The following is an 18,783-nucleotide window of genomic DNA, read 5'->3' as shown; positions in this document are numbered from 1 at the left end:
CATATATCCCAGTAATTGCAGGTCAAGTCTCTGGAGTAGTAGTACTAGTTTTGATAGAAATATTTGAGAAATTATTGTAGACAACCTCGTATTTTTCAGTAGGCCTAATTAAGGACACTTTTTTCTTCTTTTTTTTTCTCCGTCCCGTGGAGTAGGGAAAATAATAGTAATCCACCAGCTGTAATAATCACATAACCACATGTCAGTAGAATTGTAATGAAGATAAGGTATAATATATTAGATAGTATCTTGCCAGTTACATTCGTGTTTTTCTTCGTGTACGGCAATCCTTTTGATACTTAAGCATTTAACCAAACGTAGTGTAGTGTAGTGTAGTGTAGATACATTGTAGTATAGATACAGTACATTTAAAGTAGTGCCGTATCTTGCCTGCTATATTCGTGTGTTATCTTTCGTGTGTATCTATTAGACCGTAATACTAATAATAATTTGTCTAAGCATTTAGCTTCGTTGGTAATCTTTGAGTACAGTAGTTCTTGCAAATTTCATTTCTGTTGTGCTTAGTAGTGACATACGGTACGGTACCGGTATCGTAATTAGGATACGTCTGAAAGTAGTTTAAAAATTACTGTAGTGTACTGTACAGTAGTATACGAGTAATATCCTATTAGAATTTAGTGTGCTTATTTTATTGTAAAATATTTGTGTAGTACTGGTGTAGTAGAGGTATCCGTAGAAACTCTTGCTAAAATATTGTTGTAATTAGGATACTCTTAATTGCAGTTTGGAATTGTGTAGTTCTTGTGTATTACTTTCGATATTCAGTAATTAACAGCAGTTTTTATCCTGTTAGGGGTTGTAGGACAAAAGAAAATAGAGCACGACTAAGTAGTATTGTAGTGTAGTCGTATATTAATTACCTTATTGTTGTGTACTATCCCAGACAATATATCCCTCCGTTCATTTATTTTATTTTTGTAAATAACTTATTTTATTTTTTAATTTAAATTTTTCCCCCCGCAAAGAATGGCTAAGGAGCGCGAGTGTACTTATTGTGGGTGTGGTGAGGCATTGAGGGGTATGAGAGAGGAGTTGGAAAGTTTGAGGGAGATAATTAGGATTCTCACAGAAGACAGGAAGGAAGACAGGACTCCCTCAAACAATGTACAGATTACAGTAGGTGTACAAGAGGGAGGGGAAGGAAAGGGAGGAGTTGTAGAAGACAGGTGGTCTAATGTTCTAAGGGGAAGGAGACTGCAGGCTAAGGGCTCTATTCAGGATCAGAATTCAGGACAGGTGTCTGTGCGAAATCGGTACGAGTCACTCCAGGTAGAACAACAGAGGGAAGATGAGGGACAGGGAACTGTTGCTGAGATGCGTGAAAGTAGGAGGAAGGGAAAAGGTAGGAAAGGGAAATGTAGAGTAGAGGATAGGAAAAGACAGGTGGAACAGGGTCATGGGAAGGAGAAAAAGGAGGAAGAAGTAGCTTCTGCAGCTATCAGGAATGATAGGGCTGACCAGGAGGGGAGGGGATCGAATGAGGTGGGTACGGTTGAGGCTCTGGTCATGGGGGATTCCATCGTTAGACATGTGGGGAAAGTGTGTGGAGGAAAGGGAACCAGGATAGAATGTTATCCAGGAATTAGGTTGAGGCAGATTTTGAGGAAAGTAGAAGAGAGGGAGGAGGGAAAGGAGAAGGTGGTAGTGTTTCACGTTGGTACCAACAACGTAAGGCAAGCTGATATAAGTACCAACATAGTTGGAGATGTGTGAGATCTGGTAAATGCAGCACGGGTGAAGTTTAAGAAAGCGGAGATTGTTATTAGTGGAATACTGTGTAGGAGGGATACTGACTGGAGGGTGATTGGGGATTTAAATGAGACTATGGAGTGGGTATGTGGGAAACTGGGAGTAAAATGTCTAGATCCTAATGGGTGGGTAGGAGATAGGGATCTGCGCTCGGATGGCCTTCATTTAAACCGCAGTGGTACGTATAAGTTAGGAAATTTGTTTGGAAGGGTAATAGGGAGGTACATTCAGGGAAACGGGATGGCCTAGGGAGCGGTGATAACTGAACAGGGAACTGGAAATCAAGTAGGGATGACATAAAATTGTTAGTGTTGAACTGTAGAAGTATTGTAAAGAAAGGAATAGAATTAAGTAATTTAATAGATATATATTTACCAGATATTGTAATAGGAGTTGAATCATGGCTGAGAAATGATATAATGGATGCAGAAATTTTCTCACGGCACTGGAGTGTGTATCGTAGAGATAGGATAGGAATGGTGGGAGGGGGAGTGTTCATTCTGGTGAAAGAAGAATTTGTACGCTACGAAAAAGTTAAAGATGAGACACATGAAATTCTAGGTGTAAGGCTCATTTCTAAAGATAACAGGCAACTTGATATATTTGGAGTGTACAGATCGGGAAAGGGTAGCACTGATGCGGATTCGGAATTATTTGATAGGATAGTCAGCTATGTGGGAAACGACATGGAAAGAAATGTGATTGTAGCGGGAGATCTGAATTTGCCAGATGTAAATTGGAAAGGAAATGCGAACAACAGGAGGCATGATCAACAAATGGCAAATAAGTTAATATGGGAAGGACAGCTGATTCAGAAAGTGATGGAACCAACCAGAGGGAAAAATATCCTGGATGTCGTGCTGATAAAACCAGATGAGCTCTATAGGGAAACTGAAGTAATAGATGGTATTAGTGATCATGAAGCTGTTTTTGTGGTAGTTAAAAATAAATATGATAGGAAGGAAGGTCTTAAAAGTAGGACTGTTAGGCAGTACCATATGGCTGATAAAGCAGGCATGAGGCAGTTTCTAAAAAGTAACTATGATCGGTGGAAAACAGTAAATAAAAATGTAAACAGACTCTGGGATGGGTTTAAAGAAATTGATGAGGAATGCAAAAACAGGTTTGTACCTTTAAGGGTGGTAAGGAATGGTAAAGACCCACCTTATTATAATAGAGTGTGAGAATGTTCCTGAATTGCTGACTTATTTTTACAAACATATGTAAAACTACATTTAATATGGAAATCTGAAAATTAACATTCATTAAATAAAATACACACTCGTCGAACCTTGTACTCACACTTACTTGTTACCTGCTTACTTACACATACGTTATTTGAAGGGCGCCAGCTGTCACTCAGTACAGCAATAATAGAATGAGACTCTTGACTATCTCTAAGGTGTGGGGTAATAAGCTTACTTTTGACAACATACCATATAAGTTCTGGGAAAAGGAGATTGGCGTTCGGTTTCCCCATTAATTTTGAGGTTAAGATATTTTACTGTCAATGAAATGAAACTCTGAATTCGTTTGATAGAACAATATATATTCTTTAAATAATATATCAAAAAATAGTGAGTCTTGTTGCGATAAAACAGATGAGAATATGAAATTATGACATTGCAACTGACAGAAACTAGGCATGAATTTGAATTCTTCTTGACCGGACATTTAACAATTTATACGAAATATTTCCCTCACTGATTCACTTGACTGTACCTTCAACACTTTGAGTGTAATTACGACGTAATCCATTGCTCTGGTGTTTACTGTAGATGTGTCACGCCTAACGTGGTGATACATCCTTGAGACTGCTTCTTCTCCATATCATCTGACTTCTTTGTAAGTCAATATGGTATGACCTCTTGGCAGGTCCAGGGTTGCCCTCTCTGACTCCTTGGTAAGCCTTGCGTCCGCGTCTTCCACTAAGTGACGGACCAACCATTTGGTCTCACTCTCTCAATGACCAATAATTAATGGCTCACAGAGTCTTCTCCATCTCTCGTTCACACTCGTTGGCTGACCACCTAAGGCCTCTTGATCTAGTAGACTACTTAACTGTACTGCATCCGTATAAGTAATGACTGACGCTACAATATGGAGCTACCTTATATAGACGTTGGTTGACACAACTACGTAATCTCCAGAAATAACAATGACATACTCCCACCTACGCGACAGATATTACATCCAGTGGTGAAATAGCCCGCAGGCGGCTAACTCCGTGAGCGCATATCTAAATAAATACGATGACATAGCCATGGAGTGGCGATGACTTGGCAGAATCGCCAACAATATTGCACAATGCACCAACGTCACACCCAATCTCTGATATATACAACAATTCTCACTGTACAGGTATTGAATGTTATTCTACACATACGTATATATGTATACAACTAAGTGCAATCTTGCAAGCAACAGGCAATTGCAAAATTGAATAAAACGGATAATTACAATAATAGTACAATATCACAGATAACATAATAATAATAATACTGACATAATAATAATAATAATAATAATAATAATAATAATAATAATAATAATAATAATAATAATAATAATAAAATACAGATAAAATCATACAATAATAAAAATACAAATATCATCTTGTAACGGGATTTGAACCGTTACAAGAGAAATAAAGAGACTAAGAAGGAGGTGCAGACTGGAAAGAAATAGAGTTAGAAATGGCTGTGGAAGTAAGGAGAAATTGAAGGAACTTACTAGAAAATTGAATCTAGCAAAGAAGGCAGCTAAGGATAACATGATGGCAAGCATAATTGACAGTCATACAAATTTTAGTGAAAAATGGAAGGGTATGTATAGGTATTTTAAGGCAGAAACAGGTTCCAAGAAGGACATTTCAGGAATATTTAATGAACAACGGGAGTGTGTATGTGAGGATCTTCAAAAGGCAGAAGTATTCAGTCATCAGTATGTAAAGATTGTTGGTTACAAGGATAATGTCGAGATAGAGGAGGAGACTAAGGCCAAAGAAGTAATAAAATTTACATATGATAACAATGACATTTACAATAAAATACAAAAGTTGAAAACTAGAAAAGCGGCTGGAATTGATCAGATTTCTGGGGATATACTAAAGACAATGGGTTGGGATATAGTACCATATCTGAAGTACTTATTTGATTATTGTCTGGTCGAAGGAGCTATACCAGATAAATGGAGAGTTGCTATAGTAGCCCCTGTGTATAAAGGAAAGGGTGATAGACATAAAGCTGAAAATTACAGGCCAGTAAGTTTGACATGCATTGTATGTAAGCTTTGGGAAGGAATTCTTTCTGATTATATTAGACATGTTTGTGAAATTAATAACTGGTTCGATAGAAGGCAATTCGGTTTTAGGAAAGGTTATTCCACTGAAGCTCAACTTGTAGGATTCCAGCAAGATATAGCAGATATCTTGGATTCTGGAGGTCAAACGGACTGTATCGCGATTGACCTGTCTAAAGCATTTGATAGGGTGGATCATGGGAGACTACTGACAAAAATGAGTGCAATTGGACTGGGGAGTGACTGAATGGACTGCTATATGTCTAGAAAATAGATCTCAGAGAGTTAGAGTAGGTGAAGCTTTGTCTGACCCTGTAATAGTTGAAAGGGGAGTTCCTCAGGGCAGTGTTATCGGACCTTTATGTTTTCTTATATATATAAATGATATGAGTAAAGGAGTGGAATTGGAGGTAAGGCTTTTTGCGGATGATGTTATTCTCTATAGAGTGATAAATAAGTTACAAGATTGTGAGCAACTGCAACATGACCTCGAAAATGTTGTGAGATGGACAGCAGGCAATGGTATGTTGATAAACAGGGCTAAAAGTCAGGTTGTGAGTTTCACAAATAGGAAATGTCCTCTCAGTTTTAATTACTGCGTTGATGGGGTGAAAGTTCCTTTTGGGGATCATTGTAAGTATCTAGGTGTTAATATAAGGAAAGATCTTCACTGGGGTAATCACATAAATGGGATTGTAAATAAAGGGTACCGATCTCTGCACATGGTTATGAGGGTGTTTAGGGGTTGTAGTAAGGATGTAAAGGAGAGTGCATATAAGTCTCTGGTAAGACCCCAACTAGAGTATGGTTCCAGTGTATGGGACCCTCACCAGGATTACCTGATTCAAGAACTGGAAAAAATCCAAAGAAAAGCAGCTAGATTTGTTCTGGGTGATTTCCGACAAAAGAGTAGCGTTACAAAAATGTTGCAAAGTTTGGGTTGGGAAGAATTGGGAGAAAGAAGACGAGCTGCTCTGCTAAGTGGTATGTTCCGAGCTGTCAGCGGAGAGATGGCGTGGAATGACATTAGTAGACGAATAAGTTTGATTGGCGTTTTTAAAAGTAGGAAAGATCACAATATGAAGATAACGTTGGAATTCAAGAGGACAAACTGGGGCAAATATTCATTTATAGGAAGGGGAGTTAGGGATTGGAATAACTTACCAAGGGAGATGTTCAATAAATTTCCAATTTCTTTGAAATCATTTCTGAAAAAGCTAGGAAAGCAACAGATAGGGAATCTGCCACCTGGGCGACTGCCCTAAATGCAGATCAGTATTGATTGATTGGTTTAAAAGCCATACGACAAAAAAGAATCGTGTGTAATAATGTCCTCGTGTATTTGTGTTAACTGCGCTTTTATCCCATTGACTCTATTTTAGTTCGTGTTTTGCGTTTTACTGTGTTATTTTAACTTCTAACTTGAATTATATATATATCTATACTTCCAGGCAATGCCTTATTGCATTGCCACCTGTATTTTGTATAATTTTATTAGAAAATAAGGCATTGCTTGCGAATTAAATCCACTTATTGTTTTAATCTCATAATCATTTTTCATTACCATTTATTTTAATCTCCAGTAAGTGGATACATTTAAAAATTGTAATCATTATATCATATCATATCATATCGTCTATCTCGTACCATTAGGGGCCGATGACGTTGGATGTTAGGCCCCTTTAAACAACAACATCATCACCTCCTCTTAGATCTTGTTAAATTTGTTAGTCCGCCTGGTGGCAGTGAATGTTACCGTAAGGCGTGAAGTCTGTAATGTTCTGACACCGTGGTTAGCCAGTACCAGTTCCGTTGGTCGAAGAAATTTTCACCATCAGAATGTTAGCCGGCAGGATAGCAGAGGTCCAAAAGCCTGGTTTCATTATCAAACCTCGCCGCAGTGCTCATATGGAGTGGGGGCATATGACGCTGTTGATGGCGATTCGTCCGTCGGATGGAGACGTAAAGCCTTGAACAGAACATTTGGTACTATTCAATAGGCTGTGTGCCGGCACTGGATTTCACCCTGTCCTTCCTACTGTAATTTCATCTCATTAACTCCTCGGGTGAGGTTGACGTCAGGAAGGGCACCCGGTCGTAAAAACTCGCTGTATGTATGTTCAGTCCGTCAGCGATTCCGCTGGTGAGATCCTCAACAGCTCTGCCATCAGCTGTCATAGATGGCCTAGGCATCGCTGAAGAGGCGTACTAGGAAAATGGGGAGTGAGGTAGTTTCCCGTTGCTTTCCTCACCGAGCGAGAGTAGCTATTACATATCAGTCTGCCAAGCCCACTGAAATGCATACACCAACCAACCCTATGAGCAACATTTTCACACCATTCATAGCAGGGACTGGCTGCATAAGGATTGGCATTACTAGCATCGCTCATACCTCAGTCACTTTCATATTGTCAAATCCAAGGATAAGACAAAGACAGATCTATGAAAGTAAGAAAATTGCTCTAGCCTATACCAGAAGATATAGTGCACTGTAAACACTAGGTCCTGCCAGCAAAGGCATAAAAACTCGCTACGAAGATTTTTCTCACTTCATATCAGACCGGTAAAGAAACAAGAATAGGGTTGCTATTTTCAGTAAGTAAATGTGGGTACCTGCTTTTTCACTTAGATAGTAGGCCTACATTTTAATATTTATATTAAGTAATTAAGATGACGCAAAAAGTTTCAAAGTTTAATGCTGATGAATGGATTTCCATTGGGTACTCAAAAGCGTAATGCAGATGTGACAACTTGTAACTTTGCAAAATAAATTCACTTTAATGTTATTTTGTTGTGGTATTAATGCACTGTCCTCAAATATTGCCATTTCTTTCTGCAATGGGAGATATGAAAGAATTGGTGTCCGGACATTCCGTACCACTTGATGTCAAATTGAAATTCAAGGGGGCGTAATGAGCCTGGCATTCACACTAGAAATCAGAAACAAAAGTAATTTACAATTTGCTGAAGAAAACTTCTATATTATTTTAATAATTGCCGTTTAAACTATACTTATCACTTATGTTTACGTAGATATCACAAGAAAATCAATATTTTTAAAAGTATAAAGCTTGAAACAAAACTATACAACAGAAATATACACTGACTGACAGAGCAAATGCAACACCAAGAAGGAGTGGTCAGAACTTTATGCCAATTGCAGGGTAGACTGACGTCACTGAGGTATGCTCATGATGTGAAATGCACCGCTGTGCTGCGCACGTAGCAAACGATAAATGGGACACGGCGTTGGCGAATGGCCCACATCGTACCGTGATTTCTCAGCCGACAGTCATTGTAGAACGTGTTGTCATGTGCCACAGGACACATGTATAGCTAAGAATGCCAGGCCGCCATCAACGGAGGCATTTCCAGCAGACAGACGACTTTACGAGGGGTATGGGGATCGGGCTGAGAAGGGCAGGTTGGTCGCTTCGTCAAATCGCAGCCGATATCCATAGGGATGTGTCCACGGTGCAGCGCCTGTGGCGAAGATGGTTGGCGCAGGGAAATGTGGCACATGCGAGGGGTCCAGGCGCAGCCCGAGTGACGTCAGCACGCGAGGATCGGCGCATCCGCCGCCAAGCGGTGGCAGCCCCGCACGCCACGTCAACCGCCATTCTTCAGCATGTGCAAGACACCCTGGCTGTTCCAATATCGACCAGAACAATTTCCCGTCGATTGGTTGAAGGAGGCCTGCACTCCCGGCGTCCGCTCAGAAGACTACCATTGACTCCACAGCATTGACGTGCACGCCTGGCATGGTGCCGGGCTAGAGCGACTTGGATGAGGGAATGGAGGAACGTCGTGTTCTCCGATGAGTCACGCTTCTGTTCTGTCAGTGATAGTCACCGCAGACGAGTGTGGCGTCGGCGTGGAGAAAGGTCAAATCCGGCAGTAACTGTGGAGCGCCCTACCGCTAGACAACGCGGCATCATGGTTTGGGGCGCTATTGCGTATGATTCCACGTCACCCCTAGTGCATATTCAAGGCACGTTAAATGCCCACCGCTACGTGCAGCATGTGCTGCGGCCGGTGGCACTCCCGTACCTTCAGGGGCTGCCCAATGCTCTGTTTCAGCAGGATAATGCCCGCCCACACACTGCTTGCATCTCCCAACAGGCTCTACGAGGTGTACAGATGCTTCCGTGGCCAGCGTACTCTCCGGATCTCTCACCAATCGAACACGTGTGGGATCTCATTGGATGCCGTTTGCAAACTCTGCCCCAGCCTCGTACGGACGACCAAGTGTGGCAAATGGTTGACAGAGAATGGAGAACCATCCCTCAGGACACCATCCGCACTCTTATTGACTCTGTACCTCGACGTGTTTCTGCGTGCATCGCCGCTCGCGCTGGTCCTACATCCTAATGAGTCGATGCCGTGCGCATTGTGTAACCTGCATATCGGTTTGAAATAAACATCAATTATTCGTCCGTGCCGTCTCTGTTTTTTCCCCAACTTTCATCCCTTTCGAACCATTCCTTCTTGGTGTTGCATTTGCTCTGTCATTCAGTGTACATCGTGTTCGGGCGCAATGTGCCTGACGAGCACAAGGATGGATAATATTACTATTATTGTGAATATGTATAAACTGCTGCACTATTTCATTATCAAGTAAGTAAAATAATGGATTCTGATGAACTGGCCGATGTGGGCTTGAAGGTGACTCGGAACCAGGAAACTGCTGAAAGATGGAAGTAGCTAGGTCCCCGCGAATGGTGAATGCGAGATAAAAATGAACACGTGCACCAAGTGCACCAATCAGGTCAGTTGCGCCCGACGGAAGGTTAACATCAGCAGTGGTCACACCGTGCGAAGGCTTCTGCGCCAGTAGTGGACAATGGATACACAAATGAATACATTCATTAGGAAATAGTTTTTACTTCGCAATACTTCCATTCTCTTTCAAACGGAATGTTCTCTCCTAAATATTTAACTGACACTTCGCAGGTAATCAGTCTGTCAAGTGGTACGAAATGTCCTAGAACCGAAAGAACTTTCGCACTAAAATGTCCGAATGTTTATGCTAATGGCATGGCAACCCTATCTGTGACGTCATGTGAAATTTGGCCTTAAGAAAGCGGAAGTGGAGCAGGTAATCACTGGTATCTTCGGTTTCCTTCCTGTAAACACTCCGGTATCATTAAATTTATCGCCTTGGAAGTTTGCGACTGGTATCTCTGGCATATTACTATACCCTGGCACTAGTTGGGGCTGCATAGTCTGGCATACATCTTAGCTGGACCCAGCGAGTTGACTTTGTGGGACGCATGTTGTAACTGTAAGTGTGCATTTGGGAGATCGAGGGTTCGAACCCTTCCGTTGCCAGCCCTTTCTAGGGTTTACCTTAATTGAGACCGGGGCCATTACCTTTCCAGTCCTGGCCTTTCCCCGTCCCAACGTTGCTTAAAACTTGGAAGTTCACCTGGCGAGTTGACTGTGCGGTTAGGGGCGCGGAGCTGTGAGTTTGCATCCGGGAGAGAGTGGGTTCGAGCTCCACTGTCGGCAGCCCTGAAGATGGTTTTCCGTGGTTTCCCATTTTCATACCAGGCGAATGCTGGGGCTGTAACTTAATTAAGGCCACGGCCGCTTCCTTCCCACTCCTAGACCTTTCCTGCCCCATCGTCGCCATAAGATATTTCTGTGTTGGTACGACGTAAAAATTGTAAAAAAATAGAAAATAAACTTGTAAGTGCTATTTAAACATTGACATGCACAGTACATATCCATAACTAGCTGATGTACCCTTGCTTCGCTACGGAATTCTACATTGTATACAGAATTCTAGGTTAGGTAGTGCACACGTTGTGAGCAAGATTGTATTAAATTGCATAGCTCTTAACGTTACCCTAGAAACGCGACGGAGAAGTCACCAAACGTCTCTTCTCATATGAAGACTGGGTTAGGGAATATTCCTTGTAACGGTAGGCCCGCTTGTCTATCATCAGTCACAATCAAGTTGGGGAGCAGACACTCAATCTCCACCTGCCTTTTTACATCCTCAGAAAGACTGTCTTAGTAATTTTCCCAACTGAAATGAACATAGGTCATTACAATGACGTGAGTAGGAATGACACGATTAAAAGGAATTTTTTCATATGAAGTACTCGATCAAATGAAAAACCACATATTTTTTCACTTTTTTCGGACAGTACTACGCTTCCGATCTAACAATCCAAATTTTCAGAGCTGGATTGACTAAGCCGTACACAGCCGTGATCCGTGAACACTCTTCGTCTCTTTTCGGCAAGGGGTGGGGGGGTGGTGGGAATAGTGGAGAGTCCCAGGGCAAAATATATGCCCTTTTACTAATAGGCCTATGTTTCCTAGGAATACCCGATGAATCGGCAAATCTCAATTCACTGCTCTGGCAGCGGAAAGAACTGTCTGACTTGGAGGAAATTCTTCTTCCAAGGCAGAGGAGAAACCCCCTCTTCACTGCATAAAATGAATGTAGAATTTAATAGAAGTGAAGCGGAAGAAGCTTTTCTTAAGAAACGGCTCTTTTCAGGGTTGAATTTGAATTATTTAGTGAATTGTGGTGCTATAATTTGGAATAGGCGTAAATTATAATTCTAGACCAGGTCATACTACAACTACTAAGTGAGCCTCTGCCTTAAATGTGCACACTGTTCATTCAAAACAGCCCGTCAGAGTAGGGATCGAATAGCTGGAATCCTATGATGAACCAGTGTGTTACGTACCAGCAGTATCAGGAAATGCATGAAGCAGAGGAATGGAATGCTAAAGAAGAAAGTTTTCTAACTCCCCAGCTATTTCACGCCAATATTCAGTTAGGCTGTTATACTCGGTACGCAGCAGTAATCCCATCTATTGGAGTTGAGTGGGCGCATAAGACAAATAACATCACACAAACAATGGTCAATATAATGTTATTGTTGATTAATGTTATGCACTTTCGATATTGTAGGCTTTCACATTTAGTTTTCTTCCGACTCTGGAATACCACTTATCATAGTCGGTATGGTAAAACGGAATAAAACATAAATGATCGGAAACTGTATTCTCTCTAACTTTTGTTATGCAGTACTTTTCGATAGGACCAATAACGTATTGTAGGTATTTAAAAATTAAATTTTAGGTGCCTTCCCCTAAACTACAATTTCATCCAGGATGAATATAATTGTTTATAGCTTACTGTAGTTTCTTATTCCCCGACTCTATGTACCGATTTTCATTCAATTCTGTTAACCTATTTTCTCCTGGCTCGGCGTTGATATGGACTTAGCAACAAAAATACAAATTCATGAATATCTCTGTTATCATAGCCGGCATGGTAAACATTTATGAGACATAAATGATCGGAAAATTAATTCTATATAATAGTTATGCAATATTTACTGAAAATTAAATTTCAGGCCTTCCCCTAAACTACCATTTCACTCAGCGTGGATAAAATGATTTATAGCCTAGATTGTAGCGATTCATCCCCCGACTTTACATACCTATTTTCATTAAATTATCTTCAGCCGTTTTCTCGTGATGCGTGTTCATACGTACAGACAGAAATTACGGAAAAGTAAAAAGTGCATTTCCTTGTTACTGTCGACATGGCCGATACAGAAATACCATTCTTTTCAAATTCTGAGCAATGTACACACAAAACTCTTATTTTATATATATGGATGTTGGGCTTTTCAGCATTCAGGTGCAAGCCTCGGAGAATTAACTAAACGCCTCCACAATCCTCTGTTTGCAGCTAGTTCCTCACCTCGTATCATCAAATCACTAAAAACCGAGTCTAATCATCGTCGCCTTGCCGCCCCCCCCCCTTCTTGTCGTATCCTCCATGACCGAGTTCATTCTTCTTCTTCTACATAACATAATCTTCCTCTTCGTGCCTGACATGGCTCAGCAACCGAAGCCGATTTTTTCTGTTTAAGCCATTAGCAAAAATAAGTTATTGACTTAATTCCCTTCAACAGATAATTTGCCCTTAAACATGAAGTATTTATATTTATACTTCTGATTTACATAGGAATAGGGAAATTGCTTTTGGATCTTTACAATCATTACCAACCGTACTTGTTATAGAACTGAAATTTGATTGTTTTTTCCGATCAATTTTTGTGTGATAGAACAATAATTATTGTAGGCCTACTCCAGCGTTGTTGATGCTAATGGTGCCGGCAAATAGTTAAATAAATTTGTATTGTTCCGTATAATTACATTCGAATGGCTTCTACGATTGCGGTCATCCAATAGTACGAAAATTACTTTCATTAGACTTTGGAAATTTCTCTTATCTCACTGATACCAACCACTATAATTGGCAACTTTATTTTGTGCATTCTGAGTCTCGAACAATTCAATAACTTGCTATAAGGTCTATTCAACACCTGTAAATGAAGTGTGACAGCTCTTTTGGTAACTGGCGTACAGTTGCTTGCACTCTGTCATCAGAACCACTCAGCCCGGCTTTCAATTTTTCCTAATTTACTTGGTGAAAACTGCAATTCAGTAATACGTCACAACCCAGGTTTCTTTCAGTTCATTTCCTTCATGTGTTGTTTCAGATGTTTACCTAGTCTTTTTTTTTAATAATCATTTTTAAGTTTGGAAATTTATCGAATAAATCCTTGGTTCAATTTTTCCCATCCCAAACTCTTTTAACTACCTATAAACGAATATTTGTCCTAAATTGTTCTTTTGAATTCCAGCTTTTCATATTGTGATCTTCCCTACTTTTAAAAGCTCAACTCAAACTTATTCGTTTACTATGTCACTCCACGCCATCTCTTCGCTGACAGCTCGGAATATGCTGCTTTTAGTCGAGCAGCGTAGCTCATCTTTCTCCCAAGCGAATCACCCTGAACATATCGTCCTGCTTTTCTTTGCTTGCCCCCCCCCCCCCCAGGACTCGAATCAAGTAGGGTAGTACCGAACTGGTCCGACGGGTAGTTGGCAGGTAGAGGCGGGAATTCCCGAATGGGTTACCAAACTAACTCCCCACCCCTCAACAACTGCCTCATTTCTCTAGACATTTTAGTGTCAGTTCTGAGAGTGGTGGTGGTGGTGATTATTGTTTTAAGAGGAAGTGCAACTAGGCAAACATCCTCTATATAACATTAGAGAGAGAAAAGTGGAAGGGATCCGATACTTCGAAAAATGAAGGTATCGGCCACAGGAAGACAAGGCCCAAGAAGGGCGTGAAAATGAAAGACTCTCTAGGCCTCGCGTGCTCTAATACCGTCGGGGTCGGAAAAGAACAAGAGTTGACCAAGGGAGGTCGGATAGGATAGATAAAAGTGAGGAGCCTGGCACAAGTAAGTGGAAGCCCCGTGGTCGCCAACCCACGCTCCCAAGTTGAGAGGCCCTGGTGCCCCTTTTAGTCGCGTCCTACAACAGGTAGGGGATACCGTGTGTCTTATTTTATCGCCCCTACCCACGGGGGGATCACTTCTGAGACAGTCTCAGTGTAGTACTAGAGAAGTGTGCAGTATTATATATGTTAAGAGAGAGGGGTTTAAGTTAGTCGTTATTGGCGGATTTAAATACTGAAAAGGTGACAAGATACAATCGGATCGAAAGTGGCGATCCTAACCTAACCTCACCTAAAGGCCACTACATATATTTTCTTTATTGCCCTGTGTCATTTTATCGGGACAGTTGGTATAATATATGAGCGGACGATACGGCTTCTTCGATCCTTGGTTTTGATATTTTAGCGTCGGACCAGTTCGTTCCCACCCCCTGTGCTAACCGTCAGACCAGTTTGACCCCACTAATAGGTTGATCTCCAAATTCCTATAACCGTCGGAGCAGTTCGACAACACCCAATTAAGTAATGCTGGTAAGCGTCCCATACATTGGAACAATTTTGGAATTGTGGCCTTACCTGAGACTTTCATGCCCTCTGCTGTGCACCCGTACTACAACCCCTAGACATCCTCATAACCGTACGAAGAGATCTCTAACCAGTATTTACAATCAGTCCCGTTTAAGTTATTACTCCCAATGGAGATCTTTCCATATGTTAACACCTGGGTACTTAACGGTGATCCCCATGACGTACTTTCACCCCATCAACACAGTAATAAAAGCTAAGATGATTTGTCCTCCTGGTGAATCTCACAGCCTGACTTTTCACTCCGTTTACTATCGTATCATTGTTTGCTGTCCATCTCACAACATTGTCAAGGTCTTTGTGCAGTCACTCACAATCCTTATTATTATTATTATTATTATTATTATTATTATTATTATTATTATTATTATTATTATTATTATTATTATTATTATTATTATTCGCTAAGCCAGTACTCTGAAATACGCCATTTCGCTGCGAGGAAACTAGCATTGTTTTGATCCACCTATCTCTGTAACATTTATTTTCACATATGAAGTCAAACAAAACTGCTCACAGATTAGGACTGAACAGCACATTTATCTTCCATCCTGAAAGTGGGATCATCACAAAATCAAGTGGCCGCCATTGAAACTCGGGTTTCTGAAATCACTTGTCTAATCTCAGGTAAACGGTAATAGTGTTTACTCTGTCCTCTAGATAAGCCCTGTTTATATACGTACAGTATGTAGTTCGTTATAGGTATAAAGAGAAAGTTTAATAATAATGATAATGTAGGGCCGATGACCTAGATGTTAGGCCCTTTTAAACAACAAGCATCATCATCATAATAATAATGTAATCAAAGTTTCCTTCTTTTGTCTAGGTAATACATTATACTGTATATCCAATATTAAAGTCCTGTAAAAGAAATGCGGAAGCCATATATTTAGTCCCCTTATTTTGGTGTGCGGCCCGTGGAGCTAAATTTATCAGTCAAATTGGCCTTATACACATGATAAGTTGACATACCTGCTCAATACAGTATAACATCAACCACAAAAAGCATTATCTTGATTCCAGGTCTTTGTTCACGTCATTTTATATGAGAAATATAAAGGTCCAATAATACTTCCTTGAGGAACTCCTCTTGTAATTATTATAACAAAAACAAATCACTCCCCGTTGTTAAACAGCCCCGAAGGGTCTACCAAGCGACACTGCTCAGCCCGAACGCCTGCATATTACGAGGTGTCATGTGGTCTGATCCGCACGACGAATCCTCTCGGTCGTTATTATTGGCTTTCTAGACCGGGGCCGCTATATCACCGTCCGATAGCTCCTCACATGTAATCACATAGCCTGAGTGGACTTTTAAGTAGCCCTCAGATCCAGGTAAAAATCCCTGACCTGGCGTCTAATCGAACCCGGTCCTCCGGGTAAGAGGCAGGCACGCTACCCTTACACCGCAGGGCCGGCTCCCTTACTTAATATTGGATAAGAGAATGCTTCATTCACTCTAATTCTCTTGAGTTCTGTTAAGGAGAAATGTAACCACCCATTCAGTCACGTAGCGTAGTCCAGTTGCGCTCGTTTTCGACGAGAGTCTCCCTAGATCTACCCGATAGAAAGGCTTGGATACGTTAAAATCATCCTGCAACAAGTACAGGCTGCGAAAGAGCCGGAGTACCGCAACACAGTTTTTTTTTTTAACCGAACCTTAATGTCTCATTTACACAAATTTATGTTTATGCAAGGATCCGAAAAGAGCATAATTTGCTTATAGTCTGTTATTGACTTCCCAAGTTTGAGAATAAATTTCACACTTGATAAAAAACCAAAGACTATCGTGTGTTATATTCTGAGCCGTGCATCCAAAAATCATAAAAGAAACATGTTTATCTTGTCTATTCCATGATGTAGTGAATATTCTCAGGCAATCCTACCACTATTTTAATTTTCTAGCCTGTCATCAACAGCTCATATGCGGATGTTGCACGGCAGGGATCTACTGACACATTCTTCTTCCCACTTGTTATTCCGCTGAAATATCTCCTACTTTTTCTTCTGTTTTTTGTTTCAAGTTCACGACATAACAGATCCCATACACAGTATTTGCTGATTCAACCAATTGTACTCTTCATAATTTCTTTTCATTATATTATGATGGTCCACCATTGACTGGTAGCACGTCGAATCATTTCGGTGCTGGAGCATTGATCTCGATGTTGGTCTAATAATAATAATAATAATAATAATAATAATAATAATAATAATAATAATAATAATAATAATAATAATAATAATAATAATAAGGATCTTTTCCGAGGAAGCTTTGGTCTGCAACAGTGAAGTGGGACTGTGTTTCTCCCATAGTTCGAGACTTGCACGGAACGTTGTCAATAGGGGTGAATTGAGTATAGGAAGTAGCTTACCGGTATTACATCATAATTATTATAACTTCACGATTCTTCTACTTTAGATAACGGTTCCAGCTCCTGAACGGCAGGGTCAGTCCTAGCCGCCTCTTTAGAGTACTGCTCCTATTCCATATTAAGTGATATCCTGAAAAAATTAGTACCAATAATGATTAGTATCGTTGTTACCACTTTGCTAGATTCAGTAATAAGAATTGAAGTACTACAGTCGCTCGACAAAACGAGAAGAAAGAAGGAGCACATAGTATTCCGTAGGTTTCTCGCTGGTATACTTTTCTCAGAAACAGTTGAACCTACAACTATAAAATTTGTTGTGGGTATCCATAGGGTTTGTATCAACAATGGAGCTGAACTAGATTTTGATAATAAACATTACGTGCGATAAAATACTAAGTGCGAGGAACATACTATACAATGCGCTTATTCTTTCTTTTTCCCTTCTTTTTGATCGACTATACATTCATATGCCACGAAAGAAAATGTTGCCATGCTAGTATAAAGACGCAATATCATTTTTTGACCCGGTGAGGAAAGCAGTTGCAAACTAGAGTTCTTCACTCCCCATCTTGCCTAGAACGCCTCCTTTTAGCGCCGCCATCAGATCAGTTTTTGCGGTTCCTGAAAACCGCCTAACCTCTGGTGGTGCTATATGAGGATCCATCCAGCCTCTGGGCTGCTAACCTAACAGAACAATATAAAGCCTGCTGTTGTTCAATGTTAGATAGTGATATTTGTGGTAGACCCGGTACGAGAAAAAATAATTGAAAACGAGCGAATACATGAGAGGATGAGAAAGGGTTAGGATTGGGAAGGAAACGACTATGACTTTAATTAAGGCACAACCCCAGCATTTTCATGGTGTGAAAATGGGAAGCTACGGAAAACGATCTTCAATCCTCCGACGGTGGGATTCGAACCGATCACCTCCAGCTACATGACCTGAAACAGGAGCCAACTCGCTCGGTGATCAGATTTCCAGTATTCCCGAATGAAATTCAGTGTCGTGCTAATCATTTCAAATTGTACTGTATATAGCTTTGATATGTTTGTTTTAGTTTCAGTGCTTGATCGCCTGTTGCGAAGTTTCTGTGTCTATCCAGTTCACCCTCAATAAGACTGGAAGTGAGTCACAGTTCTAAAGATCTATTACTGTATTATTATTATTATTATTATTATTATTATTATTATTATTATTATTATTATTATTATTATTATTATTATTGGTGGTGGTGGTGCCGTGAGAGATCTGGTGTATGGCTTTCTAGTTGACTTCTATGGGCGACCAGCGCATCTATGGTTGGTGGGTGTGTTGGGGGGGGGGGATAATGAGGATGAAAGCCAGTATCGGCCTACTTTTGTCAAATAGAACCAAGAGGTCTTCCTGTATTAACTTCTCCATCCGACGGACGAATCACCATCAACAGCGTCAAATGCTTTCACTCCATATGAACACTGCATAGAGGT

The 18,783-nt window shown here is 40.6% G+C and overlaps 1 protein-coding gene across 2 annotated transcripts in view; it reads left to right on the top strand.

Moving 5' to 3' along the window:
* LOC136869768 (AT-rich interactive domain-containing protein 5B-like) overlaps positions 1-18,783 on the top strand; it is a 377,104-nt gene that overhangs the window by 34,981 nt on the left and 323,340 nt on the right. The window lies entirely within an intron of this gene.

The sequence above is a fragment of the Anabrus simplex genome, chromosome 1 (genome assembly GCF_040414725.1).
Source record: "Anabrus simplex isolate iqAnaSimp1 chromosome 1, ASM4041472v1, whole genome shotgun sequence".
Taxonomy (NCBI): Eukaryota; Metazoa; Arthropoda; class Insecta; order Orthoptera; family Tettigoniidae; genus Anabrus; species Anabrus simplex.
The sequence above is the reverse complement of the archived record's forward strand: the minus strand, read 5'-3'. Positions and strand labels throughout refer to the sequence as shown.